The 23,146-nt window shown below is 48.7% G+C and overlaps 1 pseudogene; it reads right to left on the bottom strand.

Moving 5' to 3' along the window:
- Positions 1-18,341: 18,341 nt before the first annotated feature.
- LOC146892814 (small ribosomal subunit protein uS5 pseudogene) lies at positions 18,342-19,168 on the bottom strand (annotated as a pseudogene).
- Positions 19,169-23,146: the final 3,978 nt, after the last annotated feature.

Below are 23,146 nucleotides of genomic sequence, written 5' to 3'. Positions count from 1 at the left end.
GCAGCAGTCAATGCTCTGGAGGTGTGGCCGGAGATTAGAAATTCACGGTCAAATCTGAGCATGGTCTACAGCAGACCATTTCAAAACAAAACAGAAAGTGGCCTTCACAGAGGTAATCAAGCCAGGAATCGGCTCCCTTTTGGCAGGTGTCTCACTATGCAACCCACACTGGTGTCAAGACTTGGAGACTCCAGTATGCTTTCCGGGTGCTGGGATTGCTGGCGTACATCACCACACCCTGCTACATCATGGTTGCTCTAAGCCAGTGGTTCTCAAGTTGTGGGTCACGACCCCTTTGGGAAAGTCAAATGACGCTTTCACAGGGGTTACCTAAGACCATAGGAAAGCACAGATATTTACATTATGATTCATAACAGTAGCAAAGAAAGTAATTTTTTGGTTTTTTTTGTTTTTGTTTGTTTGTTTTTTTGTTTTTTGTTTTTGTTTGAGACAGGGTTTCTCTGTAGCTTTGGAGCCTGTCCTGGAACTCACTCTGCAGACCAAGCTGGCTTTAAACTCACAGAGATCCACTTGTCTCTACCTCTCAAGTGCTGGGATTAAAGGCGTGCACCGCCACCACCCAGCTAAAAAAGTTAGTTTTATGGTTGGGGGTCACCCCAACATGAGGAACTACAGGGTCACAGCGTCAGGAAGGCTGAGAACCCCTACCCTAAGGCATTTCACATTTGATCATTATCATAGCAGCCCGAGGACCGTAGCGGCACTGTGGCTGCCCCCTTCCCTCTTTATGAGACAGGGTTTCCCTTGAGCCACTTCCGCCCAGCCCCTAAGCTCATGTTCTAGAGCAAGGACTTCCTGCTGTACAAGGAGACCTCTTGGTCCTTAACACAAACCGTCCTGCAGCCTAGCTTGTCAAGTAGACCATATTATGTACCTGGGCCTCTCATAGCATAACCATCAGCCAGGCTATTGTTTTCTGCAGCCCTCAGATCTAATTCTAATTCTACCATGTGTTCTGGACCACGTTAAAGTCTGGTTTCCACGCTTGGGGTTTCTGTGGCTGTGATAAACACCGTGGCAGAAAGCGAGAGGAGAGGTTCACTTCGTCTCCCGCTTCCACATTACAGGCCCTCACTGAAGGACATCAGGGCAGGAGCTCAAGGTAGGGAAGAGCGGAAGCAGAGGCCATCAAGGAGCACTGCTGGCTTGCTCTTGGTGACTGGCTTGGCTTGCTTTCTTATACTATAAGGGAACATCTGACCGGGGCCCCATTCCCACCGACATCAGTTATTTATCAGCAAATGTTCCCTCCACAGGCCAATCTGGTGAGACTCTTTCCTTAGTCAATGTTCCCTCCTCCCAAATAATTAGCATTGGTTGACACGTTGACAAAAAACAAACAAACAACAAAAACAAAACAAAAACTCAACTAGCCAGCACGAAATACTTGGACAGTGCCCTGCCAATTGGACTTGAAAAGATGCAGGCTACCCACCTGCTAATTCTTTGGTCTGGTGCCTGATCTGTGTCCACCAAGCCCAAGGGCTTGCTGGAAGAGTGTGCCATCTCAGTGAGCGTGTGTGGGTGGGAGCAGATGAACACAGCAAAGAAATGCAGGGGGTGGGAGACGTGTAGGGGATAGGAAGAGCCCACCTGGAGGTGCTGGAGTCCAGGAAGGCTTTCTTGGATCAGAGGAGACTTAAGGACAAAGGAGAAGGGACAGGAGAAAGTAAGGGAAGTCATTCTAGGCAGTGAAACCAGCACATACAAAGGCCTAGGTACAGGGGTAGCATGGTCTGTTTGACAAGCTAGGATAATGGGATGGTTCGTGCTGAGGACCAAGAACGTTCTTTACACAGCAGGGTTTCCTTACAGGTCTCAGGGCATCCTTGGGAGGTGCTGGTGGTGCTGTTGCTGTTTTGAGACAGAATTTTAAGTAGCTCAGGCTGTCATCTAATTCCCAGTGTAGCTGGGGATAGCTAGGACTTCTGAGGCTCTGCCTTCACTTTCCAAGTGCTGGAATCACAGATGTGTGCCACCATGACCCATTGCCTCTGTCTGGGTGGCTCCTTAGTGCCCCATTTTGTATTCTAGACCTGCAGACCCATTATGCCACTTGGGGTCTTTCCCTTCCATTGGATTGAGGGTGGGAAGAGAAGTAGAGGCCAGGATTCTCCAACTTAGAAGATCTGGCATCCAGAGGCTTTTGTCTGCATGTTATGTGCCTGATGCTGACCTCCCTGCTTCTGGAGTCTTAGAAAGCAAAGCCAGTCAGGCTCTGTTGATGCTGGGATGGACCAAGAAGACACTTCATCCTCCTCCAGAACTACTCACTGACAGTGGAATTTCCCCCGGGGACCAGGCCTGTGACACCTGAAGACAGACAAAGTTGAAACACGCAGGCACTTTCTGCATGAGCTCTGGGCTAAAAAGCCTTTACCCCAGATTTCTCACCCTGAGCCAGACCCCCACCCTCTCCCCCAGAAGCAGGCAGCTCAGCGGCAGGTTTAGAACCTGCTTCCACGTGCCCCCAAACCCGGGCACACACACAGGCACTAGTTTCTCAGCCTCATTTGCACCCTTCTTGACTAGCAAACTTCAAGTATTTTGTCTGGAAGCAGGTGAGCAGACAGAGGGGAGGGGAGCAGTCAATGTGTTCAGTTTCCTAGGCTCCCACACTCCTCACACCTCCGGCCCTGAACCCTTCCTCCAGCGGAGGGCTGGACAAAGTCTCTTCCCGAACCAACCTGGGATCAGATCAAGCGAGACCCTGCTGAGCCTGGCCCCTGCCGAGTTTCTGGATCCCACCCTCTTGTTCCTTTGGGATCCAGCCTAAAATGACATCGTGTCTGTTGTCTCCAGCTGTGTGTCTTCCTAAAAGTCCTCAGAGGCCTCCAGAGACTGTCTCTTCTTGTCTGACTCCTGCTGACTCCAGGGTTTCTGGGGTTCTGATGGAGTCCAGTGCTTGGTAAGAAGGGCAAAGCCAACATCTGCCTGTTCTTTGGTACCAGAACTTCCTGTAGAAGCCCTGTTGGCCTATCTGTACAATACAGTATGGTATGGGTCCTCCAGGCTCTATTCAGCCTGGACTGTGAGTGTGTTGGTTTTTTTGTTTTTGTCTGTCTGACACAGTTGGAGTCCTTTGAGCAGAGGGAACCTCAGCAGAGAAAGTGCTTCCAGCAGGTTGGGTCGCAGGCCAGACTGTGGGCCATCTTCTTGATTGGTCGCTGATGTGAAGGCAGCACATTGCTGCGTTAGTGGTCCTGGAGTGCAGGAGAAAGCAGGGTGAGCGAGGAGAACAAGCCAGTAAACAGCATTCCTCCATAGCTTCTGCTTCTGCTGCTGTGAAATCAAAACGGGAGCCACATTGTTGTTAAGGAGACACATTGTTACACATTGTCATAGTCTCCATGCCCTACAAGAATAAGTTTCTGTTTCCTAAACCTAATGTATCCTGCAAACCATGGTTTTTCAACCTGCACTGAACTTGTGACGCCATGACGTATGCCCGCCCCTTAGCCTTGCTAACCTCCTGCCCCTGTGATGCAGGATTGCCCTTCCGCCTAGGAAAACATCTTCCCAGACATCCTGATGACTTCCTTTCCACACCTGTGCTCTTGCATTTACCTACCCCGCAGTCTTGGGCCTCAAGTCCCCCACCCCTCTGTCCATGCACTCACAGCCAATTGTCCTGGTAGCTGTTTTCTATCAACCTTAACCTTTCTCCATGAGAGGAACCTCAAAAGCCAGTGAGGACTGCTCTCTGAAACCCCAATTGTCAGGGAGGCGGTCCCTTGCATACTTTTAAACACAGCCTGCTAATCAGAAATCCCCGCCCCAGGTCTAATATTCCCACCTTGAATCCCTGCTTCCCTCAGTGATGAACCATGATATGGAAGTGTAACCCAGATAATCCCTTTCCTTCTCAGTTTGCTTTCAACCATGGTACTCCCTTCTAGCAATAGACACTTAACTAAGACAATGCACAAAATATTTCCTGAGCTGCAGATGTAGCTGTCGGGAGGACACTTGCGTGCATGCTTGAAGCCCTAGCCCTACATTCCATCCCCAGTACCACATAACCTAGCATGATGGCACACACATAACTAAGTAAATAAGAAATGGAGATCGGAGGATCAGAAGTTCAAGATCATCTTGACTGCGAAGACAGTTTGGAGTCAGCCTGACCTATACAGGGTCTTGTCTCAAGACACAGTATAAAGAAACAGAGAAACTAAAACATAACTCAGCTCCCGAGACTGGGAGCTGAGTCCACGGGAGGCAACAAAGGCAAACCCTGGAAACCCTGGAAACCCTGGAAAGGCTCTGAGTGTGCTGGCTTCCACCCCTCCCTACTGTTTGGTGCTGATGTGAGTCACAGCTCTCAGGCAGGATGACCTGCTTGGGAAACCAACAGGCTCGCCTTTATCTGCTGATTCACCCCCAGAAGAATGGGAATCATCCCTCTTTCCCATCTCCTTTGAAAAGCGCGTGTGTGTGTGTGTGTGTGTGTGTGTGTGTGTATGCATTAACTCAGTACCAGTAAAATGTTGCAAAGAACAGAATCAGAATTAAATTGTCTTGTGTGAAAATAGAATGTATCTTGTAAATGTCATGGCGAGTTGGCAGGGGGACATCTTGAGGCGTGGGTCCTGGCAGCTCAGATCCGTACTTCCTCAAGGGCTTGTCTCCACCTGCTGGGTGAGCGAGTCCTTCGTACTCCACGTTCCCTCCTACTGGGCCAGGAGGAAATCCCTTGCTCAGGAGCTCAGGTGACCTTTCCAGGGGACAGTCTTACTAGCTGTATTTGGATCTCATGCCCTCAGATTAGGTAATCCAGAAAGTCTTGCCATCTTTGGCCAGATGTGGCTGCAGAGTGTGTGGCTAGAGAGCCTCGGATGGGCTCAGGAAGGTGGAACACTTCATAGGTAAGGCCAGTGATTCACTGACGTCTAGGTTTCCAGGAGGGTAGAACTGGGTTAGGAGGGGCTCGTGGAGGGTGGTTTCTAAGTGGCCGAGGCCTGTACCCTAGAAGAGGGTCTCAAATCCTAATATCATCAGACTGGAAAAGTCATCTCTCTCCCAAGTGCCGAGAAACCAGCTCACACCATTTGTGGGGACGAATTCTATATCTGGTACTGTCCTCCATTGTCCTTGTACCCAAAACCACTGGGGACAACTATAGACAGCTCCTGAGTTCAAATCCCACCTCTGCCCTGATGACCTGTGTGACTGTGGGCTCGTTTCTCAAACTCTCTGTGCCTGTGTTCTTTTATCTGAAAAAAAGGGGGGGGGGGCTCCTGCCTCCTGTGACCACCACAAGGCTTTGGTGAGGCTCCCAGAGTTGGTGACCTGAATGCATGGTGAGGCTGAGACCCAGGTTGGCTGATTCCCTGTACGGGCTCTGTTGGGAAATACTATTTTAAGGTATATTACATTTGTTTATGCTGTGGAACGTTTGTTTAACGATGCAAAGATGTGTTGCATTTGTTTAACTCTGTGAAGCTGTATTACTTTGCCTGTTTGAAAAACCTGATGGGTCTAATAGAGCTGAATGACCAATAGCAAGACAGGAGAGAGAAATAGGTGGGGCTGGCAAGCAGAGAGAATAAATAGAAGAAGGAAAAAAGTAAGAGAGATCAAGGAATGAAAAAAGGAGGAGGTCTCCAGGGGCAGCCATCCAGCTACACAGCCATGGAGAAAGAAGTGTAGAGAGTTACACAGAAACAGAGAAAGATAAAGCCCAGAGGCAAAAGGTAGACCCGATAATTTCAGAAAAGCTGGCTAGCAACAAGTCAAGCTAAGGCCGGGCATTCATAAGTAAGAAAAAGCCTCCGTGTGTGATTTACTTGAGAGTTGGGTGGCGGGTCCCCCAAAGAGCAGAGAGTCATAAGGGTAAAGGGTGAAAACCACCTGCTACAGGGCTGGCTATAGCCTGGCTATCCTGGCTTGCTGAGTGAATGGCTAGAGGGAAGGCCGGTGCTCTCTGAACCATTGAGGAGTCCCTTCTACTTCCACACGGGGGAGCTCGGGCTTCTGTCCTAGACTCAGTTGCCCAGCAACAGATCTGGGTGACATTAGGTGACACACAATTGTGATGTCCAGCCTCTGTCACCTTCAAAGACTTGCACTGCTGTTATTTCTCCTCTGTGCCCCAGGCTCCTTTCTCTCCCGGTCAGCTCTGAATGGGCACCACACGAGGACAGTTTGGGAATACCACCTGCTCAGTGTGTGTGAAGCTGCATGCCACACTTTACTCAGTCGTCTGCCCTCTTCCGCGTCCTTTTGTCCACAGCCGGGCTGCTGTGCACCTCGGCTTCCCTCTGTGACTCCCCTCATCTGTACCAGCTCTGTCCTCAGAATGCTGCTCTCAGTGTGCAGAGGGTCACAACGGGGCCCAGACTCTTGGTTTATTTGGAACTGGGTGTTGAGACAGGGTCTTCCGATTAGCCCAGGCTAGCCCTTGACTCGTGATTTTTCTGCTTCTTGTTCTAAGGGCTGGGATTACAGACCTGTGGGATCCTGCCTGACTGAAACCTAGCTGCTGGCTTCACCACTGTTCCTCTTAACCCTGTCCTTCCCCCACCAGCATCTCCTATTTTCTATCCCCTTCTCCCTCTCCTTCTATCCCTCTTCTCCCCTCTTTCCTCTCCCCTACTTCTCTCCTCTTCCTCCCTCTCCTCCCTTCCTCCTCTTTCCCTCCTCCCCATTTTCCTCCCCTTGTATTTTCCCCCTATTCCTCTTTTCTACTCCCCTGCTTCATCCATTTCCTTCTCCTGTGGCAGGGCTTTCCTATGGCTCAGGCCACTTTAGAACTTACTATGTAGCCATGAAAGACCGTGAGCTCTTGATCTTCCTACCTCTGCCTCCCAAGTACTGGATTACAGCAATGCACCACCATGCCTGGTCTACACAGTGCTGAGATTACATTGCACAATGCCTCGTTTCCCCAGTGTTGGGATCATAGATAAGCACCACCATACGTGGTCTATACAGTGGTGGGATTACAGATGTGCACCACCATGCCTGGTCTATAAAGTACTGGGATTTCCTGTGCATACTACCATGCCCTGTTTATACAGGTCTGATATTATAGATATGCTTCATCATGACTGGTCTATATGGTGCTGGGATTACAGATATGTCCCACATGCCTCATCTACATAGTTTAGCAATTACAGTTGTGTACCAACATGCCTGGTTAATGCAGTGTTGGGATTACATATGTGTCCCACAATGCCTGTCTTATCCAATGCTGGGATTACAGATGCACAACTCCATGCCTGTTCTCTACAGTACTTGGATTACAGATGTGTACCACCAAGGCTGGTGTGTACAGTGCTGGGATTACCAATGCACATCACTATGCCCTATCTACACAGTGCTGGCATTAAGTCTGCGAATCCCCATGCCTGGTCTTTATAGTCCTGGGATTACAGATGCACACCATCATGCCTGGTCTATACAATGCTGGGATTACCAGTGTACACCACCATGTCTATTATACACTGCTGGGATTACCGGTGCACATAACCATGCCTATTTATACTGCACTGGGATTACAAATGTGTACCACCAAGTTTGGTCTACACTCTTTGGGGATTACATCTGTGTACCTACATGCCTGATTTATACAATACTGGTATTACATATATGTACTACCATTCCTAATATATACAGTGCTGGGATTATAGATGTGAACATTACAGATGCCTAATCTATAAAGTGCTGGATTTACAGTTGTGCACCACCATGCCTGGTTTACACAATTCTGAAATTACATCTGTGCACCTCCATGCCTATTCTTACTGTGCTGGATTACAAATGCACACCATCAAGCCTGGGATTACAGATATGCATCACCATGCCTGGTCTATACATTGCTAGGATTACAGATATGCACCACTATGCCTTGTATATACACTGCTGGAATCACAGATGTGCACTGTTTTGTGTGGTCTGCACACTGCTGGGATTACAGTTGCAGACCATCATGCCTGGTCTATATGGTGCTGGGATCACCTATGTATAGCACCATGCCCTGTTTACACAGGTTTGGGATTACAGATATGCTTTATTATGTGTGGTCTTTACAGTTCTGGGATTACAGATATGCACAACCATGCCTGATCTCTACAGGCATGTTAGGATTACAGGTGTGTACAACCATGCTGGTGTGTACAGTGCTAGGATTACATCTGTGCACCTCTATGCCTGGTCTTTATAGTTTTGGGATTACAGATGCACACCATCATGCCTGGTCTATACAGAGCTGGGATTACCCATGTACACCACCATGTCTATTTACACAGTGCTGGGATTACAGCTATGCACCAACAAGCCTGTTCTTCACAGTTCTGAGATTACATCTGTGGACCTACATGCCTAATTTATACAGTGCTGGGATTATAGTTGTGTACCACATGCCTCGTTTACAAAGTTTAGTGATTACATATGTGTACTAAGCCTGGGCTTTACAATTCTGCGATGATATATATGTACCACCATGCCTGTCCTATCCAGTGCTGGGATTACAGATACACACCAACATGCCTGGTCTGTAGAGTGCTGTGATTACAGATGAGCACCACCAAGCCTGGTCTATAGATTGCTGTGATTACAGGTGTGCACCCACCATGCCTGTTCTACCACATATTGGGATTACAGTTGCGCAACACCATGATTGATCTAAACATTGCTGGGATTAGAGATGTGTACCACCATGCATGGTCTACACAGTTGTTGGAATTACATCTGTGCACCTCCATGTCTTGTCTTTACCATGCTGGGATTGACAGATATGCACCACCATGCCTGATTTACACATTGCTGGGATTACAGGTGTGCACCCACCATGCCTGTTCTACTATATGTTGGGATTACAGTTGTGCAACACCACGACTGGTCTAAACATTGCTGGGGTTAGAGATGTGCACCTCCATGCCTGGTCTTTCTGTGCTGGCATTACACATATGCACCAACATGCTTGGTCTCTACCAAGCATGGGATTACAAATGTGCACCACCATTCCTGGTCTATACAGTGATTTGATTACCGAAGCACACCATATTGCTCTGTATAAACAGTGTGGGATTACAGGTGTGCAGCAGCAGGCCTGGTATATATAGTGGTTTGCTTAAAGATATGCGCCATTTTGACTGTTCTATACAGTGCTGGGATTGTAGATGTGTACTATGATGCCTCACCTACACAATGCTGCTATTACATCTGTGCACCTCCATGCCTATTGTTTACGGTACTGGGATAATGATCTGCACCTCGATGCCTGGTAAATACATTGCTGGGATACAGACATTCACCACCACACCAGGTCCACATAGTTTTTGGATTACATCTGTGAATCTCCATGCCTGGTGTTTTATAATCCTGGGATTACAGATGCACACCACCATACCTGGTCTATACAGGGCTGGATTCAGATATGCACTATGATGTGTGTCTATTCAGTGTTGGTAGTACATATGTGTACCAGCACACCTGGTCTACACAGTTTTGGGATTAGGGCTATGTACCCCATGCCTGGCCCAAATATTGCTGGGAATACAGATATGCACCACCATGCCTGTCCTATCCAGTGCTGGGATTAGAGATGCAAACCACCATGCATAGTTAATACATTGCTGGGATTACATCTGTGTACCTCCATGCCTGGTCTTTGCCATGCTGGCATTAAAGTTGCACAACATCATGCCTGGTCCATACAGTGCTGGGATTACAGATGTGCATCAAAATGCATGCTCTGTACAGTGATGAGATTACCAGTGTGCACCACCATGCCTGGTCTACACAGTTTAGGGATTATAGTTGTCTACTACCACGTCTGGTCCATACAGTGCTGGGGTTACAGATGTGCACCTCCATGCATGGTGTACACAGTGCTGGGATTACAGATGTGCACCTCCTTGCCTGGTCTACACAGTGGCTTGGATTCCAAATGTTTTCCTCCATGCCTGTTCTTTATCATGCTGGTATTACAGATGTGCACCACCATTCCTGCTTTATAAAATGCTGGGATGAAACCTAGGGTAACCATACCTGACAAGCACTCTACCCACGGCTACACCCATTTTCTGAGACACTATTACTTATCTCAGTTTGAACTCACAGCAACCCTCCTGCTTCAGCGTCATGAATGCTCGGATGCCCCGACCACTGCCTCAGGCTCATCAGCAGTGCCGTAACCACAGGTTCTATCCGGTAGAGTTTGCAGGGGTGTCACTAGACCAGCTCAGAGGTGGTGCGAGGAAATGGACACTGGCCTTGATGGGAATGGTTGCCCAATACTGTGGTCATGTTTTTCAGTTGGTCATGCTTTCCTTCCTTAAGAAACATCCTGTCATGTGAGGTAGTTGTGATAAACATATCAATGTTTAGTGGTAGTGAGGGTAAAGGTACAGGTCTCCCATACAGCTCACGAGCGCTCTCCTCAGGCTTCCCCTCCCAACAAGAACACACCCTGGGTGAGTGCTGTGTGCAACCCACTCTGGTGAGTCCCATCTGTTCTCAAATGCTCCACTGTAGTGGCAGATATCTGATTATTATTATTATTATTATTAATTTTAGTTTTTCAAGACAGAGTCTCACTATGTAGCTCTGGTTGTCCTGGAACTCACCCTGTAGACCAGGCTGACCTCTAACTTAGAGAATTGCCTGCGTTTATCTCCTGGGCACTGGGATTAAAGGCATATGCCACCACCATAGTTTCAATCTGTTATTTTTGAGTGCCCAGCCTCCCTTCTGGGACCGTAACTACCTATGTCCCCTTGCATTATAGTGGGCTGACCCTTTCAAACTCAAGGGTGGCGTGAGATCAGGAATTTTGTAGCTGTCACTAGAGAGACTGAGCAGGGACACAGGCACGTGGCCTACATAGGACCAATGATGCTGTGACAGTTGGGAAATAGAGGTTCTTTCCATGGAAATGCTCAGCCCAGGGTGGGCATACCTGAGGGTGCTGGGGACAATCTTGGCAGTCACGGGAAAGGCCTGCCTGAGGATGAGGTCGTCACAGAGCAGAGTCAAGAGATGGCCAGAGCTGGGAGTGCTTACGTGTGCCACCATACCAGGTCCAGCTTCTTGTATTTGGATTAGGCATTCGGAAAAGCCCACAGGAAGTGATGGTTCTAGATAAGCAATCCTGAAAGATGCTCCTATTTCGTTGTCTTTGAGAGAAGAGGGAAGAGAGGGAATGAGAAAGAGAGGGGAGGGGAGGAGAGAAGAGGTGAGGAGGGGAGGGCCCAGTTTGAGCTAGGAGGATCAGGCCACATTTTCCTGCAATCCTACAGCTTCTAGAACCTTCATTACTATGTGGCCAAAGATAATCAACCCAGAAATGTCTTCCTTAGTGGCTTTAGTTAACTATTTCTCTTTCCTGCAGATCTACCCTCTTGATAGCTCAGCCTTTTGAGATTCAAGGATAAGCTCCTAGTCACAGGGCGCTTGGGCTCAGGCTTTGAAAAAGAAGCCACAGCTATGCTGGCCCATCAGTGAACTGCACCTGCTTTGTTAAAGCTTCTGGGGTGATAGCATCAAGTGTGGAGAGTTAGAATGTTGCCAGTTCAAAGTGAAATTATATAGGCTATTTTAGCCTCATGAATACCATCCTCTGGGTACTGCATAACATAATTCTAACTAATACTCAAACAGTGGGATTGCTATTAAAATATCTATCTATGGAAACCCTATTCTGATACATCTTTACTCTCTGCCTTTCCCCATAAACCTCTAAAGTCAAGAACTTTCCAGGGCCTCCCTCCTCTGGTGGGTACTAGTATCTGTAGTATTGCAGGAAATAGCATCTGATTGGTCCCTAGCTCAAACCTAACAGGAGAGGAGAAGGTGTAGTCAAGAAGCAGGGACAGCTATCTGCCTCTTCACAGGGGGCAGTGCAGCCTGGCAGTGACTCTCTCAGGCCCTTGTATTTGCTTGGAGCCCTAGCTGCCCACATTAGTTTTCCTGGGCTTAACCTTGGGAGTCAGATGAGCCAGGGTCTCCCACCCAGGAAGCAGGGTTTGGCACTGTAGCCTGGAGTATGCGTGTGTGGAAAGCTTTGCAGCTGGTTGTTTATTCTGGGTCTCCAGAGGTCAGTGCATGGCCATGTTGTTCCTTACAGAAACTTCCAGCTAGGCCAGTGCACAGACGGTGACGCTTGGTCCACCCAGGATCTCCTTTGGTTGTACTGAGGTTCCGGAATTGCCCCTCAGACTACATCCTGACACTTCTAACTCCCTGAACCCTGCCGGAATGCTGGCCAGCCTCCAGGCGATGTGTTTGTTTGGCTCTGGCTTGTTTCATTTTATATTATTTAATTTGAAGTGGCAATTAAAATTTAGAATCAGTTAGATGTGTCAGTGGGTAAAGGTTCTTGCTGCCAGGCCTGATGATCTGAGTCTTATCCCTGGGACCCACATGGTGGAGGGAGGAAACGGACTCCTACAAACTGTGCTCTGACCTCCATGTGTCCATCACACACACACACACACACACACACACACACACACACACGGGGCAGGGGAGAGAGGAAGAGAGAGAGAGGGAGGGAGAGAGGTACACCCATAAACATGCTGAAGAAATAAAATATTTTTGTTTTTGTTCTGGGTCATTTATTTATTTATTTATTTATTTATTTATTATTTTTGTAGCTAAGATCTCCCTTGGCCAATGTGGAACTTATAGAGATCCACCTGCCTCTGCTGGTACTAAAGGTGGATGAGTACCACCACAGCCAACTCATAAGGATTTTAAAAATTGGAGGATTTTGCAGGAAACTTCTCTCTACCTCTTGGTCCGTCTTAGAAAAACAATCAGAGGGCCTCACCAACTTTTCTACCTAGAATAAATAGGCTACATCTGAAGCCACTGACTCTTCAGCTCCCCTTCACAGGTCCCAGGTAAGCCTGAGAGGACACTTTTGGTTTATAGGGCTAGGGACCTAGGAAGCTCCACTGAGGAGCGGGGCGGGGGGAGGCAGGGAAGACAAGAACTGGGCCAGGTCTGATGGTACACACCTGCAATCCCAGCATTCACGGAATGGAGACAGGAGGATCGGGAGTCTGCCTCCCAAGTGTTGGGATTACAGGTATGTACCACCACATCTGGCTTGGAAAGATTTGGTTGTTTTCATTGCCTTAAATCATGTGTGTGTGTGTGTGTGTACTTGTGCACGTGAGTGCAGGTGCTTGCTGGGGCTAGAGGCTCCAGGTCCTCTGGAGCTGAAGTTACAAGGTGGCTATGGGCCACCCGACATGGTCCTCTGGAAGAGCACCGGTTTTTGGCTGCTGCATCCACAGACTGCTGCAGGGACTTGCACTGATTGGCTCCATGGGGATATGAAGAAATGACAAACACAGGCAGATACAAAGGAGAGCTGGGGATGGGTGAAAGGAGACAGGGCTATTACACACAGGCAAACAGGAGGCAGGGCTATTACACACAGGCAAACAGGAGGCAGGGCTATTACACACAGGCAAACAGGAGGCAGGGCTATCACACACAGGCAAACAGGAGGCAGGGCTATTACACACAGGCAAACAGGAGGCAGGGCTATTACACACAGGCAAACAGGAGGCAGGGCTATTACACACAGGTAAACAGGAGGTAGGGCTATCACACACAGATAAACCAGGAGACAGGGTTTATGCTCTACAGCTGAGTCAAGTAGACAGCTTTAGCTAATGATAGTAGGAGGGCTCACTGGGGGGGGGCAGTCTTCAGGCTGTACACATCTGGGGTGCTGTTCGGTGGTCATTTTCTTCACACAGTATCAACATTTATATTCAGACCAGGAAGGAAAGCTTTGTCTTTTTCCCGTGAGTCTATCCCATGCCAACAACACAGATTTACTCAGGACTTCCTCTACTCCCTCCACTTCTGTAGACGGACTTTTTCTGTCTCGCCGGCCAACTCCCAAATAACCACATGAAGACTCCTTATTAATTATGAAAGCTTGGTGGATAGCTTAGGCTGGTTTCTAACCAGCTTTTATATGTTTATTAATTTACTTTCGGCCACATCACTCATGGCCTGTTACCTCATCTACTACACATCCTGCTTCCTCTGCATCTGGCTGGGACTCCTCCCTTCTTCCTAGCATCTTCTCTGCCCCCCCAAATCCTGCCTAGCTATTGGCCATTTAGCTTTTCATTAAACCAATCTGAGAGACACATATTCACAGTGTACAAAAAGATTATTCCACAGCACACTTTTTTGTTTTGAGAAAGGGCTTTGTGTAGCCCACGCTAGCCTTGAACACTTGATCCTCCCGCCTCTTCCTCTGATGTGCTGGGATTACAATTGTGCACTATCACATCCAGCTTTTGTTATTTTACTTGTGATTTTTGGTGTGTGTGTGTGTGGTACATGCACATGTGTGTGCAGGTGTGTGTGCCTGTCCATGTGTGGAGGCCAGGGGAAGAGTGTCCGGGGTTCTCCCTTGCCACTCTCTCTACTCTGTTCCTTTGAGGCAGGGTTTCTGCCTGAATCTCGAGTTTACCCTTTGTTTACCTCTGCCTTCCCAGTCCTGGGCTGCACGTGAGCAGGAGACACTCTAGGTTTGCTAAGTGGTTGCTGGGATCTGAACCCGGACTCACACGGTTATGCAGCAAGCATTCAACCACTAAACCTCTCTTCAGCCCTGACCTGTGACTTTTGAGATAGGGTCTACCTTAGGGTTTCTCCTGCTGTGAAGAGACACCATGACCAAGGCAACTCTTATAAAGGAAAACATTTAACGGGGAGGCTGACCGCAGTTCAGAGGTTGAGTCCATTATCATCATGGTGGGATATGGTGGCGTGCAGGCAGACATGGTGCTGGAGAAGTTGAGAGCAGAGAAGAAGCTACATCTTGATCCAAAAGCAACAGGAAGTGAACTCAGATACTGGGCATGGCTTGAGCATAGATGAGACCTCAAAGTCCGCTTCCACAGTGACACGCTTTCTCTAACAAGGCTACACCTCACAGTGCCTCTCCCTTTGGGAGTCATTTTCTTTCAAACTATGACAGGGTCTCCCTTTGCAGCCCAGGCTGGCCCACAGCTCACAGGCCCCAAGTGCTGGGTGATGGGATTGTCCCACCTCACACAGTCTGCCAAGACAACAGCCCTGAGCTCAATTCACTTGTCCCTGAAACTGGGCCCATGGGTGGTACAGGAGCAGCTGTTTGTCCCCTGGACAGGTAGGCAGGCTGGCACCTTCATCCCCAGGCAGGTTCCTGAACCTTTGCCCTTCCTCGTCAGTCTGCCCAATCGATCGGTCCCATCCACTTGCTAATGGCGAACAAGAGGAGGAAGCCGAGGCTCCGGGAGTGGCCTGCTTGTCAGGGGACAGAATGCGCAGTGCAGGACCAGCTTTCTGTTTGCAGATCTCGGCTTCTGTAAACCTGTTCTGTTCCTTGATGGACCTCATGGCCTGAACTGCGGGGAATATGACCTGTGCCTTCCTCAGATTGCATATTCCCAGTGGCAGCAGCCTTCCCTGACTGCCAGCCCACAGGGTCTTCTGGAACTCTACCATCAGGAGAGGGTGCCTGGGACCCACCATCTAGCTAGATTGCTCTCTCCCAGGTGCTGTTCACTGCACAGCCTATGCCCGGCCCTGGGTTCCATCCCCAGCACTGCAAAGACCCAAACAGCTAAGCACGTGAGCGACTGGTGTAGGCACTGGAGTTGCCAGGGTCAAAGCCTGGGCCAGGGCATCCCTAACTGCTAGGGCAATTAAACAGTGAAAGCAGAGGCAGGAGATTTATCCAATGAGGCCACATCAGAAAGAGGGACAGAGAGGTCCTGTGACAATGTGGGGTCCCCACTCCTCAAGTCCCTCTTCAGGATCCTGACATGAGGTCTAGGTTTAAACACAGGGCCAGTGGTCCGCACAGCTGAGTGGCCCTGATCAAAGTATCATTCCACCCATTTTCATTGTCTGGCCTTAGTCCCTCCTGAAGGTGACCTGCCAAGTTCAGAACTATGTAAAACCTCTTCCTGGGAGACAGGCTCCTCTGGCTGCACCCAGCTTCAACCCTTTCTTCCCCCAGTATGAGATCCCTTGGGAACTGCAGTTTCTTGGGGACCACTGTAGTCTGACAGCCAAAGGAGGGCGGGAAGATGGACACAGTGTCTTGATTGGCTCCTGTCGGAGAGCACAGTATCTTCTGGGAGGAGAGCACCCTAGGCTTTGACTGCCCAACACAGGACAGTCACTTTTGTAATTACTAAGAGCCCCACTGTTTCTCCAGAGATCAGAATTCTGGGGACTCCAAGGGCTTGAGAAACCACTAGGTCAGAGGCATTAGCCGAGTGCTCACTTGGGTCCAACCTGGCCTCCAGTGGAACCCTGGGGCAGCTGACTCACGCCCTAAGCACGTCCTCCCTCCCTCTGTCCTCTCAGGGTCAAGCTTGCTGAGGTGTGGGAGCGCTGTTCAGGAAGCCAGTCTGTGCTGGAGCTGGAGCAGGTGGGTGCTCCCCCAGGCTCAGAGGCCAGGCCTGGGGTCATTTCCATTCCAGAAACAACCTTGTGTGTGGATGTTGGGCTGGGCTCCCTGATCACAAGTATGCTGTGTCCTCTGACCACAGGTGTCCCCACCTAAGTCAGCAGACATCGCCATGGAAACAGCCCGAGAGTTGCCTGAGCATTTTTTTTTTCCTTCCTCCTCTATCCCACAAGTCCATAGAGGGAGGAGCCTGCCCTCTCCAGTGGATCTCCATGGCCCTGTCCCTTGTTTACAGAGACCCCAGAATGCTCACATCACTCTCCTGGAAGGTCACCTGACCTGACTTACAGAAACAGCCCTGGGTGGAAGTCTGGGCCGGACTTACAAAGATTGGTCTGGGAACACAGTGGTCCCCATAAACTTTCTGTGATGCCAGGTGGTGACTCCACAGCTACCAAGGGAAAGATAGAACTAAATGACTGTTGAGGTGTGTGTGTGTGTGTGTGTGTGTTGCTGTTCCCAAAAGATGGGAGGGTGGAAGAGGCTTTGTTCTTATTTAGTCACGGGTTTCCTGGTGTTTCCCTGCAATGGTAAGTGGTAGATTCCTCACAGGCCTGGCCCTGGCGGTACTAGAATTAATGAAAACACAGGACCCCCAGCTATGCCTGAATATCTGATAGGCAATGGCTTTTTTAAACTATATATAATTTGTTTATTTGTATTTTATGTATATTGATGTTTTGTATGTATGTGTGTCTGTGTGAGGGTGTCAGACCCACTCGAACTGGAGTTTCAAACAGTTGTGGGTGCCATGTGGGTGCTTGGAATTGGTCCTCTGGAAGAGCAGTCAGTGCTCTTAACCGCTGAGCCATCTCTCCAGCCCCACAGATGGCTTTTTAAGTGTATCGTGTGTCACACTGAAGTAATTGTGGTACTAGAAAATTTTATTTATTTGTTTACCTGGCATTCAGATTGAGGTGGGTATCATATGTGATACCCTGTCACATGTCTGTGATCCAGCACTTGGGAGGTCAAAGCAGAAGAATTGCCAAGAGTTCAAAGCCAGCCTTGGCTGTGTAGTGAATTCCACCCTGGGCTATATAGTATGGGGGGGCTTTTTGGGTTCTTAGTCTCATTAATAAAAGAATTTAAGAATGGACTCAAATGGAGGCTGGAGGATAACTTTATCAGAGTGTAAGAAAGCCCTCCAGGGCAGGCTAGCCGGAAACCTTAGCAGCCACTGGAAGGCGGAGATGCAGGGAGAGAACAGGAAAGGCCTTCCTGTTTGGGTTGAAATGGCACAGAGGTCAGCCACATGGCAGACAAGTTGCTTCACGCCAGGGAGGGAGCTTTAGGAAAGACAATATATTCCCAGTCTGTTTCCTATTACGGTGGTAAAACACTGGTCTGATGTAACTCAGGGAAGGAACAGTTTGCTTCATCTTACATCTCTTGGGTCACACTCCACCACGGAGCGAACTCAGGGCTTGCTCAGTGTGCTTTCTTACGTCACTCAGGCCCCACCCACAGTGGGCTGGCCCCGCCCACATCCATCTTAACCGAAAATGACCCACAGTTTGACTACAGGCCAATCTGATGGAGAAGTTCCTCAGTTGAGGTTCCTCTTCCCAGATCATTCGCGCTTGTGTCAAGATGACAAAACTAACGGTCACAGTGTCACAGTGAGGAAGCCCAGGGTGCTAGGGAGGGCGTGCTTCAAGAGGAGGTGGAAGAGAAGGCTAATTCAGAAAACCAAGTGAGTCACAGAGCTGCAGGGCTGTGTGGGAGAGCACTAGGAGCCAGGGATCCTGGGGAGGAAAACTGCCTTATCTCATTAAAGACATAAAAATAAAATTACCTTATCCCATGAAAAGGAATAATATCACACTCCCCCTTTTCAGACTTAATTCACTTTATTTTTCTTGTATAAAAACCCTTATGTGGTAGCCACAGCTGGAGCCTGGGTCCTCTGAACAGAGACTCTGGTGCGGGTTTTCACAAAATGGTCACTGAGTTCCTGATGAGGAGACTTTGTGAACACAGTCTCTTACCAGAAGTCAGGGGATCAGGGAGCTGTAGGTCTTAGAGACGGCATCAAAGGTGGCCTTGGTAAAGTTTCCCAGGGTATTAGCCCCCCTTGCTGATATGTAGCAGTCATCAATAGTGGCCATCAGCAGCAGCTTCTCGGGGACAGAGGCAGAAATGATGCCAGTGCCTGGTACACCAACACAGAGCCACAGTGGCCTGGCCTCTCGCACGCAGCAGTGCAGGGTTTGCCAATCTTGTTTTCTCAGTATCTTCTCCATTAGGATGATGAAGAGCGTGACCAACATGATGGCCGCTCGGCTGGCAGTGGCTACCTCCTTGGAGCACTTAACACCAAGACCAACATAACCGTTGTAGTCCCCGGTAGCTACAGAAGTCTTGAACCTGGTCTGCTGGCGAGCCTGAGTCTGCTTCTGCGCTGACTGGCAGGATCTTTAGAACCTCATCCTTTGGGGGATGTGCCCAGGAAAAAGTCAGTAATCTCAGGTTCCGTAGTGGGCAGGGGAACAGGGAGACCTGCTCCAGGAATTGATCTTCATGTCCTTAACCAGGTGCCCAGGTTGGTGATGGACTTCCACTCCTTGTCCTTGACTTTACTTCCATGAGCCCCACGGCCTTGACCATGGTCACAACCTCAACTACAACCAAACCACCGCTGAGTCCTCCTGGGTGCCCAGGTCCTCTGGGCCCTCCCACTGTACCGGTGCCATCTGCCATTTGGTGTTTTCCAAAGCACTTTCTTGTACACCTGTCTCTTTAGCATGACTATGGTGAAGAGTGAGTCCTTCCTCAGTGGTAGTGTGAGAGCCAACACTAATTTTAATTACTATGCCTTAGAGATCCATGAAACAGAAATGCCCCTGATCTGCAAGCCCCTTGCCAAGGACAGACAGTTCCTGAGATGCTGGGGGCTGCTGTTAACGGGAGATAACAAACCATGTGTTTCTACTCCCTTAGACAAGTTTGATTCATCTGCACCAGATATTCTTGATCACATGTGGGCAGAAGATTCGTAGGTAGGAAATATGTCAGGATATGTGCTTGCCCCTGATTAGACCTGATGGGAAATACTATGAATTACGTGTTTTCCTTCTTAAACCCTTGCCAAACTTGATTCTGGGCTATTTCCCAGGAAACTGGGTATGGACCTGGCCAGAGCCCATCTCCCTGGCCAGTATTTAATTAAAACTTTGCTTTGAACAATGGTTGTAGTCTTATTCTCGATCAATGAGATTAGCATGGTCCCTTAGCCAAGTGATTGTCATGGCCCCATTGGAAGTCTCCACAAAGGCCAGAGATTTTATTCTCTTGACTAAAAGCAATTGTGGGGTTCCTTTACTACTACTCTAACAGAACTCTGTCTACACACACATACACACACACACACACACACACACACACACACACACAACCTCATGGCCTGCTGTGCCACTCCTGGGTGGATACTGGAAGGACTGTACCAAAGATGCCCTCTTATCAATGTTTATGGCTACTCTATCCATAACTGACAGGAAATAGCAGCAATCAAATACGCCCATCATCACAGGAATGGACAAACAACATGTATACGCACGCGGTGCAATTTCATTTATCTGCAAAGAGAAATGAAATCACATATATGCAGGGGAATGGATGAAGTTGGAAATTATGTTTAGTGAAATAAGCCATACTTAGAGTGACAGAAACCCCATGTTTTCTCTTACACAGTGAACCTAAATTTAAAATTGTATATGTATGCATGTATGCCTCTATTTGTATTTGTGTGCATATATACCTCTATTTATATATGTGTATGTGCACATCTATCTATATGAACATGTATATCTTTATATGTGCATATATGTCTATATTTATATGTGCAAAAATATATACATGTGCACACGTATGTCTATATTTGTACATGTATCTATCTACATATGCATGCATACATTTATTTATATATGAGTGTACATATGTCTATCTATATATGTGTGAATGTATTTCTATCTGTATATGTGCACACATATCTCTACATGTCTATTTGCTACCTAGAAAATGAGAAAGAGGGTCTTAAGGAGGGAGGAGGCAATCTCAAGGAAGAGGGTGGCAGGGTAATGGAACTCATGAGGCAAGAGGGTAGAGAAGGCACTATGTGGGAGAAAGAGGGGATTCTGGGAGGGGACGGATGAGGGGGGCAGCAAGGGGGGAGACAAATGAGAACAAAATGTGGTGGCATCAGATGTGAGGCCATGACACTCAGCCCCTTGTTCTGTATGCACCCTAAAAACTAACTGAAGGGAGGAATGATCACGTGCACACCACCACCACCACCAGCACCAAACTGAACTGGGCAACGTGCCCAGAAAGCAGGACTGCCTGCATTGTGAGGACCTCCCTGAAGTTGCCCACCCCACCTTAGACGCAGAGGGGTGTGGTACTTGATGAGGACTCTTGTTTGTGATTGGGCGTTGTTCTGTCTTCCACATGCCTGTGGGTCACTGAATCACATGCTCACAGACCCACAGAAGAGTGAGGACCTGGTCACACAGGGCACCTGATATTTTCTGGGATCTTATAGGTTACCTTGAACAGGTCTGTAGGTTTTACCCAGTGAACTCTATTTCAGAAGTGTCCCTGGCCGTTGTGCAATATACAACCTGTACAGGCTAACACAGTGACCCTGCTTCCACTTGCTGGTTTTGACACTAAGTTTTATCTCCCAAATATTTCTTAAACAGAGCAGCCAAAGGTCACCCTGCCATTTCTCCTTCATTCTATGGAAAACCTAGTAACCTGAGACAGCACAGTGGCAAGGTCTGAACGGAGTTCAGCACCTGGGTGGCCAGGCACAGAAGGCTTTTGATTCTTCGTGCTGATGTGACATCTGCAGGCGAGTGCTCCCTGCCCACTACCCAGCATGCAGCTCACACTGGAGAGCTGGGTTGCAAATTTCATCCCTGCCCACCCGTTCCCTACATCCTCTTCCAACCCTCACCCGTGCCCACCCCCAGCCTAGGCATAATTTTAGAAACTTAATAGATGGTGGCTGCATTCTTGGCCCCGAGCCTGTGGGGGTGGGTCCCAAAAGGAGACAAACATTTCTTTCTTCAGCCTTGTTGATTGAGATCCTCTGTCTTCCCCAGGGGCTGGCTTCTGAAGGGCCATTGTATAAGGACAGCTTTTTGCACACTCGCCTCTTTGTGGGTCCCCACCACACTGCCCTGCCAGTCTGATGGCCATGCGGGGTAGTGACAGTTGTTAGTAGTCTTCCCCAAGAGCCCCAAAGCCAACAGTAGCAGTGGAAACGGACTTGGAGGACCAAGATGTTGATGGCCTTGGGGCCACTTGTCATCATTCATTCATTCATTCATTCATTTATCTAGTCAGTTGATTCATAGTTTGTTAGAGATGAGATTTTGTTTGGTAGAACTCACTCTATAGCCCAGGCTGCCCTCAAACTCACTGCAATCCTTCTGTCTCGGTCTCCTGAGTGGTGGGTTCACAGGCAAGCCTCACAATGCCTGAACACTTCGTTGTCTTACTACCAGAAATGGCAGGGCACATCTGTGTTTGGGGAGGGCAGATTGGGGGTGGATCAGGCCTGACGCTTGGCCACAGGGAAGACATCAGGGTCCTTTCCAGTGGGGTCTGCTAATTGCAGGGACTTGACCCTTTCTGGAACCAGCCTTGGCAGAATTCTGGGAAAGAAGGATGTAGTGGGAAGGAGATACACCCGGAAGCTCGGTTAGAGCCCAGCATCTGAGGCTGGCTCTGACAGGATGCACCCCCTTCTTTCCTCGTCTTCCACCCCAGTCAGCGGGACCATGTCATGCCCATTTCCAGACAGGGAAGTCAAGGCTCTGCTAAAGTTACTCCTCTATGATAACTCAGTCAGTGCCTTGGAATGAATCTTTCCCCTCCACATCTTATTTAAAAAAAGATCTATAACTTTATTGAGCTACAATTCATCCATTAAAATGACAGCCAGCCCTGCATATCCTCACTCACATAGTCTGCTGTCAGTCTTTCTGTAATCTGTACTATTGCTTCATTTCAAATAAAAATTGTCTTGTTTCTTTTGTAAAGATAAGTAGGCAGCCAGTAGCCTTGAGAAAAGCACAGTTAGCCCCTGGTCCTTTCTAAAAATTCCATCTCATAAAGACCCTTGATTTTCTTAGCTGCCCCCGTCTGGTCCCTGTGGTCCCTTATGGACACACTCCCTGAGCCTTCTGGCTCTGTTCTTCCTTCCTTCCAAGCTGTGTGATGTTTTAGAATTTCAGATGCCATGTGAGACACATGAGTGCTTCACCTCATGTGTCACTGCAGTGATGGAAGCCTGGGCATTTGATGGTCAGGCCACTGTGAGGAATGCACTCATGAACTTTGAGCACAGGTTCTCGCGTGGATGGTGAACTCTTGGGCTCAGGTTCTCGCGTGGATGGGGAACTCTTGGGCTCAGGTTCTCACGTGGACAGGGAACTCTTGGGCTCAGGTTCTCACGTGGATGGGGAACTCTGAGCTGACTTCTCAGATTCCTGTTCATGCTGTTGCCATCCTCGCCAGGATACCCTAGGTAAATCTGGTTGTTACTGGATGTGATTGCACAGGCCTTCCTTTCTAGCACTTGGAAGGTTACGGTGTGTGTGTGTGTGTGTGTGTGTGTGTGTGTGTGTGTGTGTGTGTGTGGTCAGTTCAAGGCCAGCCTGGATTTGTCAA

This window comes from Myodes glareolus, chromosome 9 (genome assembly GCF_982192425.1).
Source record: "Myodes glareolus chromosome 9, mMyoGla1.1, whole genome shotgun sequence".
Lineage (NCBI taxonomy): Eukaryota > Metazoa > Chordata > Mammalia > Rodentia > Cricetidae > Myodes > Myodes glareolus.
This window is presented reverse-complemented; position numbering and strand designations above follow the sequence as displayed.